Below are 7,214 nucleotides of genomic sequence, written 5' to 3'. Positions count from 1 at the left end.
TTTACATAGATTGCAATCCTTCATGTCCTATTATTCTTGGTAGACCTTTCCTTAGAACGATTGGTGCAATTTTTGATATGAAGGAAGGAAATATTAGATTCCAATTTCTGTTAAGGAAAGGCAAGGAACACTTTCCTAGAAAGAAAATTAAATTACCTTATGAATCTATTATGAGAGCCACTTATGGATTGCCTACCAAAGATGGCAATACCTAGATCTATTCTTGCTTGTTATGCCTAGCTAGGGGCGTTAAACAACGGCGCTTGTTGGGAGGCAACCCAATTTTATTTTCATTCCTTGTTTTTTGCCCCTGCTTAGTAATAAATAAATTATTTAGCCTCTGTTTTGGTTGTGTTTTTTGTGTTTAATTAGTGTTTGTGCCAAGTAGAACCATTGGGAAGACTTGGGGAAAGTCTTGTTGAACTTGCTGTGAAAAACAGAAACTTTAGCGCTCACGAGAACTGCTGCCATTTTTATTTGGAAAGTGCTATTTAGTTAATTCTTTTTGCAGATGATTAATATATAAAGTCCTCACGTCCATCAATTTATTTTAGAATTTTTGGGGTTCCATATCTTCCGCTAGCTACAGATTACTACAGACTGTTCTGTTTTTGACAGATTCTGTTTTTCCTGTGTTGTTTGCTTATTTTGATGAATCTATGACTAGTAAATTAGTTTATAAACCATAGAGAAGTTGGAATACAGTAGGTATAACACCCATATAAATAAAGAATGAGTTAATTACAGTACCTTGAAGTGGTCTTTTGTTTTCTTTCGCTAACGGAGCTCACGAGTTTTCTACTTTAAGTTTTGTGTTGTGAAGTTTTCAACTTTTGGGTAAAGATTTGATGGATTATAGAACAAGGAGTGGAAAGAGCCTAAGCTTGGGGATGACCATGGAACCCCCAAGATAATCTAAGGACACCTAAAAGCCAAAGCTTGGGGATGCCCCGGAAGGCATTCCCTCTTTCGTCTACTTCTATCGGTAACTTTACTTGGAGCTATATTTTTATTTACCACATGATATGTGTTTTACTTGGAGCGTCTTGTATGATTTGAGTCTTTGCTTGTTAGTTTAACATAATCATCCTTGATGTACACACCTTTTGAGAGAGCCATACATGATTTGGAATTTTTTAGAATACTCTATGTGCTTCGCTTATATCTTTTGAGTTATATAATTTTGCTCTAGTGCTTCACTTATATCTTTTAGAGCACGGTGGTGGATTTGTTTTATAGAACCTATTGATCTCTCATGCTTCACTTAGATTATTTTGAGAGTCTTAATAGCATGGTAGTTTGCTTAAAATCCTAATATGCTTGGTATGCAAGATTAATAATAAAACTTTTTTATGAGTGTGTTGAATACTAAGAGAAGTTTGATGCTTGATGGTTGTTTTGAGACATGGAGGTAATAATATCAAAGTCGTGCTAGTTGAGTAGTTGTGAAATTGAGAAATACTTGTGTTGAAGTTTGCAAGTCCCGTAGCATGCACGTATGGTAAACGTTATGCAACAAATTTGAAACATGAGGTGTTATTTGATTGTCTTGCTTATGAGTGGCGGTCAGGGATGAGCGATGGTCTTTTCCTACCAATCTATCCCCCTAGGAGCATGCACGTAGTACCGAGGTTTTTGATGACCTGTAGATTTTTGCAATAAGTATGTGAGTTCTTTATGACTAATGTTGAGTCCATGGATTATACGCACTCTCACCCTTCCATCCTTGCTAGCCTCTTCAGTACCGTGCATTGCCCTTTATCACATTGAGAGTTGGCGCAAACTTTGCCAGTGCATCCCAACCCCGTGATATGATACGCTCTTTCACACATAAACCTCCTTATATATTCCTCAAAACAGCCACCATACCTACCTATTATGGCATTTCAGCCATTCCAAGATATATTGCCATGCAACTTTCCATCATTCCGTTCATCATGACACATTCATCGTTGTCATATTGCTTAGCATGATCATGTAGTTGACATAGTATTTGTGGCAAAGCCACCGTTCATAATTCTTTCATACATGTCACTCTTGGTTCATTGCATATCCCGGTACACCACCGGAGGCATTCATATAGAGTCATCTTTTGTTCTAGTATCGAGTTGTAATCATTGAGTTGTAAATAAATAGAAGTGTGATGATCATCATTTTCTAGAGCATTGTCCCAAGTGAAGAATATATAAAAAAAGATAAATGCCATAAAAAAGAGAAGGCCCAAAAAAATGAGAGAAAAAGAGAGAAGGGACAATGTTACTATCCTTTGCCACACTTGTGCTTCAAAGTAGCACCATGATCTTCATAGTAGAGAGTCTCTCATGTTATCACTTTCATATACTAGTGGGAATTTTTCATTATAGAACTTGGCTTGTATATTCCAACAATGGGCCTCCTCAAGTGCCCTAGGTCTTCGTGAGCAAGCAAGTTGGATGCACACCCACTAGTTTATTTTGTTGAGCTTTCATACATTTATAGCTCTAGTGCATCCGTTGCATAGCAATCCCTACTCCTTGCATTAACATCAATCAGTGGGCATCTCCATATCCCATTAATTAGCCTCGTTGATGTGAGACTTTCTTCTTCTTTTGTCTTCTCCACATAACCCCCCTAATTATATTCTATTCCACCTATAGTGCTATGTCCATGGCTCGCGCTCATATATTGCGTGGAAGTTCATAGGTTTGAGATTACTAAAGTATGAAACAATTGCTTGGCTTGTCATCGGGGTTGTGCATGATGATAGCATTCTTGTGTGACGAAAATGAAACATGACTAAACCATATGATTTTGTAGGGATGAACTTTCTTTGGCCATGTTATTTTGAGAAGACATAATTGCTTAGTTAGTATGCTTGAAGTATTATCATTTTTATGTCAATACGAACTTTCGTCTTGAATCTTTCGGATCTGAATATTCATACCACAATTAAGAAGAATTACATTAAAATTATGCCAAGTAGCACTCCGCATCAAAATTCTGTTTTTATCATTTACCTACTCGAGGACGAGCAGGAATTAAGCTTGGAGATGCTTGATACGTCTCCAACATATCTATAATTTTTGGTTGCTCCATGCTATATTATCTACTGTTTTGGACATTATTGGGCTTTATTATACACTTTTATACTATTTTGGGACTAACCTATTAACTAGAGGCCCAGCCCAGAATTGCTGTTTTTTTGCCTGTTTTAGGGTTTCGAAGAAAAGGAATATCAAACGGAGTCCAAACGGAATGAAACCTTCGGGAACGTGATTTTCTCACCGAATACAACTCAGGAGACTTGGACCCTGCGTCAAGACAGCTAACATGAGCCCACGAGGTAGGGGGCGCGCCTACCCCCCAGGCACGCCCTCCACCCTCGTGGGGCCCATGTTGCTCCACCGACGTACTTCTTCCTCCTATATATGTCCATGTACCCCCAAACGATCAGAACAGGAGCCAAAACCCCAATTCCACCGCCGTAACTTTTTGTATCCACGAGATCCCATCTTGGGGCCTATTCCGGAGCTCCGTCGGAGGGGGCATCGATCATGGAGGGCTTCTACATCAACACCATAGCCTCTCCGATGAAGTGTGAGTAGTTTACTTCAGACCTACGGGTCCATAGTTAGTAGCTAGATGGCTTCTTCTCTCTTTTTGGATCTCAATACAATATTCTCCCCCTCTCTTGTGGAGATCTATTCGATGTAATCTTCTTTTTGCGGTGTGTTTGTTGAGATCGATGAATTGTGGGTTTATGATCAATTCTATCTATGAATAATATTTGAATCTTCTCTGAATTCTTTTATGTATGATTGGTTATCTTTGCAAGTCTCTTCGAATTATCAGTTTGGTTTGACCTACTAGATTGATCTTTCTTGCAATGTGAGAAGTGCTTAGCTTTAGGTTCAATCTTGTGGTGTCCTTTCCCGGTGACAGTAAGGGCAGCAAGGCACGTATTGTATTGTTGCCACCAAGGATAACAAGATGGGGTTTTCTTCATATTGCATGAGTCTATCCCTCTACATCATGTCATCTTGCTTAAGGCGTTACTCTGTTTTTAACTTAATACTCTAGATGCATGCTGGATAGCGGTCGATGAGTGGAGTAATAGTAGTAGATGCAGGCAGGAGTCGGTCTACTTGTCTCGGACATGATGCCTATATACATGATCATACCTAGATATTCTCATAACTATGCTCAATTCTGTCAATTGCTCAACAGTAATTTGTTCACCCACCGTAGAATACTTATGAGAAGCCACTAGTGAAACCTATGGCCCCCAGGTCTATCTTTATCATATCAATCTCCTACTACTTAGTTATTTACTTTGCTATTTACTTTGATTTTATTTTACTTTGCATCTTTATCATAAAAATACCAAAAATATTATCTTATCATATCTATCAGATCTCACTCTCGTAAGTGGCCCTATAGGGATTGACAACCCCTATTTGCGTTGGTTGCGAGGATTTATTTGTTTTGTGCAGGTACGAGGGACTCGCGCGTAGCCTCCTACTCGATTGATACCTTGGTTCTCAAAAACTGAGGGAGATACTTACGCTAATTTGCTGCATCATCCCTTCCTCTTCAGGGAAAACCAACATAGTGCTAAAAAAGGTAGCAATCACCGTGGTATCGAGGATACCAAGTTGTTGGACATTTGTGGTGTTATGCGAGAGTCAAGGGTAAAGGTCAAGCTCCTTGTGGTCGTGAATGATTACTATGGTATTGTTAATACTAAGCTTGATTGGATCCTGAGATGATCGTATGATGTCCGTGATGGTAAGTTTATGCATGTGATGGTTACGAGGTAACCCGAGTAGAGTATGTTGGTGCATGATAACGTCATCATGTTGCATGCTAGTATCATCATGTTTACATGTTCATGCCATGCTCGTATTGTTCTAGCCGTATCATGTTGTACATGCCAGGTTGTTCAGATAGTATCATGTTAATCCTTGTTAACCTGTAAATGCCATGTTGTTGTCTGTCTTGATTGCTCTTGGTTGCTGTGAGCTTGCAAGTACATTCAATGTACTGACCTGGCGTGTCATGCCAGCTTGTAGGTCATGCCGGATTTGATTGCTTGTTTGTCGTGGATTCCATGTTTGCGAGCTATGATAAGCGTTCCAGCCAGAGTCCCTGCGGGGTGGAGTTCACCACCAATGTCGCTGTTCCGCTACTTCGTGTTGTTCTGCTGCTTTCATGGAGCAACCATGGCAGGCGTAGCGTCGCCGTGCCGATGTAATCCCCTTGTACCCATATAGACTGTAATAAAGAGCTGATTTGTTCTATGCTAAGCAGTGTCATATTCTAGAAGACTTCTCCTCGATCTCTAGGCTGGAATACAGGGCGTTCCGATTTCTCTGAGCAGGGGTGCCACAACGCTTGGTATCAGAGCAGGTCTGGCTGTAGGATTCCCTACTCGCGCGAGCGTTAGAAAGTGGTAGTATATAGCCCAGTTGGTTTGTTGCACTTGATTTCTGCATCTGTTGGTTGCATAGCATGCATATAGATTATTATCTGGACACTGATATTAATCTTGCGTGCGTAGGTGGTATCAGTTTTGGTCCATTACCTACACCCTTCCTCTTTGCATACCTTCTCTTTGGTGTTTGGCGTCGTCTCTATCCCAACAGAGTGATGCCCTGGTACCCAGTGTTCCAGACACCCTTTGCAGGAGTTATGCTCAGGTATCACATCGATATCTTTCTGCCATCCAACCATATTGTTTCGGTGATAGACATGTATCTATCCCGAATCATGCTATCCATCTCGTCCCTTTGGCAACCCTTACTGATCTTTGTTATCAAAAAGGGCAATGCCAGCAAGCCTTGCTTTTCCTCCGCTATCCTACCCTGTCATTCCATTCTTTGAACATGTATGATTCCCTTTCGTACGCTTGATGATGATGTGATCGTGACCTTTGTGTCTCACTACATGATCACGAAGTCCGTCCTCGCCTCAGTATCCATCCAGTTGCAACCGGAGTTCAGCCAACGCTTGGTGTAGCCCTGGTTACAACAATTCCTTCCCCACATGGATTTCACTTTCGTGCACACCGCCACATCATATTAGACCGCAATACCGGAGTTTCTGCGAGATTTGTGTGTTTAGGTATGCATGCATTTGTTATTGTGAGTAGCATTAATATGTGATGTTGCTTGATTATTTATATTATTAGTATGCTTTGTGTGCTTTTGTTTTCATCATTTCTTTTGTTTCTTTCTTTGGGCCTTCGGTGTTACATATTTTCCCCTCATTAAAGTTGCTCGTCAACCGACACCGGACCCAAGGAATCAGTAAGGAATTAAAATATTTGGAAACTCAGCTAAACAGAATGGAATCATCAGCAGACTGCAGTGAAATTGGGAATGTATCGTATGAATGCCAAAGAAATCCTGGATGGACTGTCAGTATCAAGTTTGCATTAGTGTGCACTCTTCACAACAATATGGATAAGCAAGTCTCCCTTAGTGTACACTCTTCATAGCAGTGATGATCAAATCAGCAATAAGATGAATTGTGTGCCAGATCGAAGTATGTTATCAGTCAAAGGTATGGGTCAAATGCAAGATTTGATTCTTCGTTGAGGATGATTTTGAAACAAGATATACCTGGAAGCAAGCGAGAATGTGCCATGTATTCAATACTCAGAAAGGAGGATAGTCCAGCAAACCCAGTTGCATACAAGTAATCAACAGCAGAAATATTAAGATGGTATGTGTATGTGGTAATCGCTCTGCATATCACAATGAGAAGCTTCTGGTGTAAGCAACCCAGTCTTTCCTCGCAAGCTACTAGAGAATCTTCCGATGCAAGGTTCATCTATCTTCCTAAGTATGATACATGGATGACTTCCCGTGCAAGATACTCTGTCTTCTTCAGTAAGCAACCGCAAAAGCTTTCGGCATAAGGTACCGAGTTTTCCCCAACAAGTCTTTAAGGGGGGAAGTTTCTGAAGCATGATACCCATTCTTCCTCAGCAAGATACTCTCGATGGCTTCCATCATAAGCCATCCAACCTCCCTCAGTACAACATTGGTGCAAGATATTACACTATGAATTGACAGCATATGGCAATGTATCCTAAGCACAGACCCGCAACAGTTTGGTCATTAGCAAGAATCAGTCAGAACACAAGTCTGCCTCAGAAATCTATATATATATATATATATATATATATATATATATATATATATATATATATATATATATATATATATATA

This window comes from Triticum dicoccoides, chromosome 1A, assembly GCF_002162155.2.
Source record: "Triticum dicoccoides isolate Atlit2015 ecotype Zavitan chromosome 1A, WEW_v2.0, whole genome shotgun sequence".
NCBI classification, from domain to species: domain Eukaryota; kingdom Viridiplantae; phylum Streptophyta; class Magnoliopsida; order Poales; family Poaceae; genus Triticum; species Triticum dicoccoides.
The sequence above is the reverse complement of the archived record's forward strand: the minus strand, read 5'-3'. Positions refer to the sequence as shown.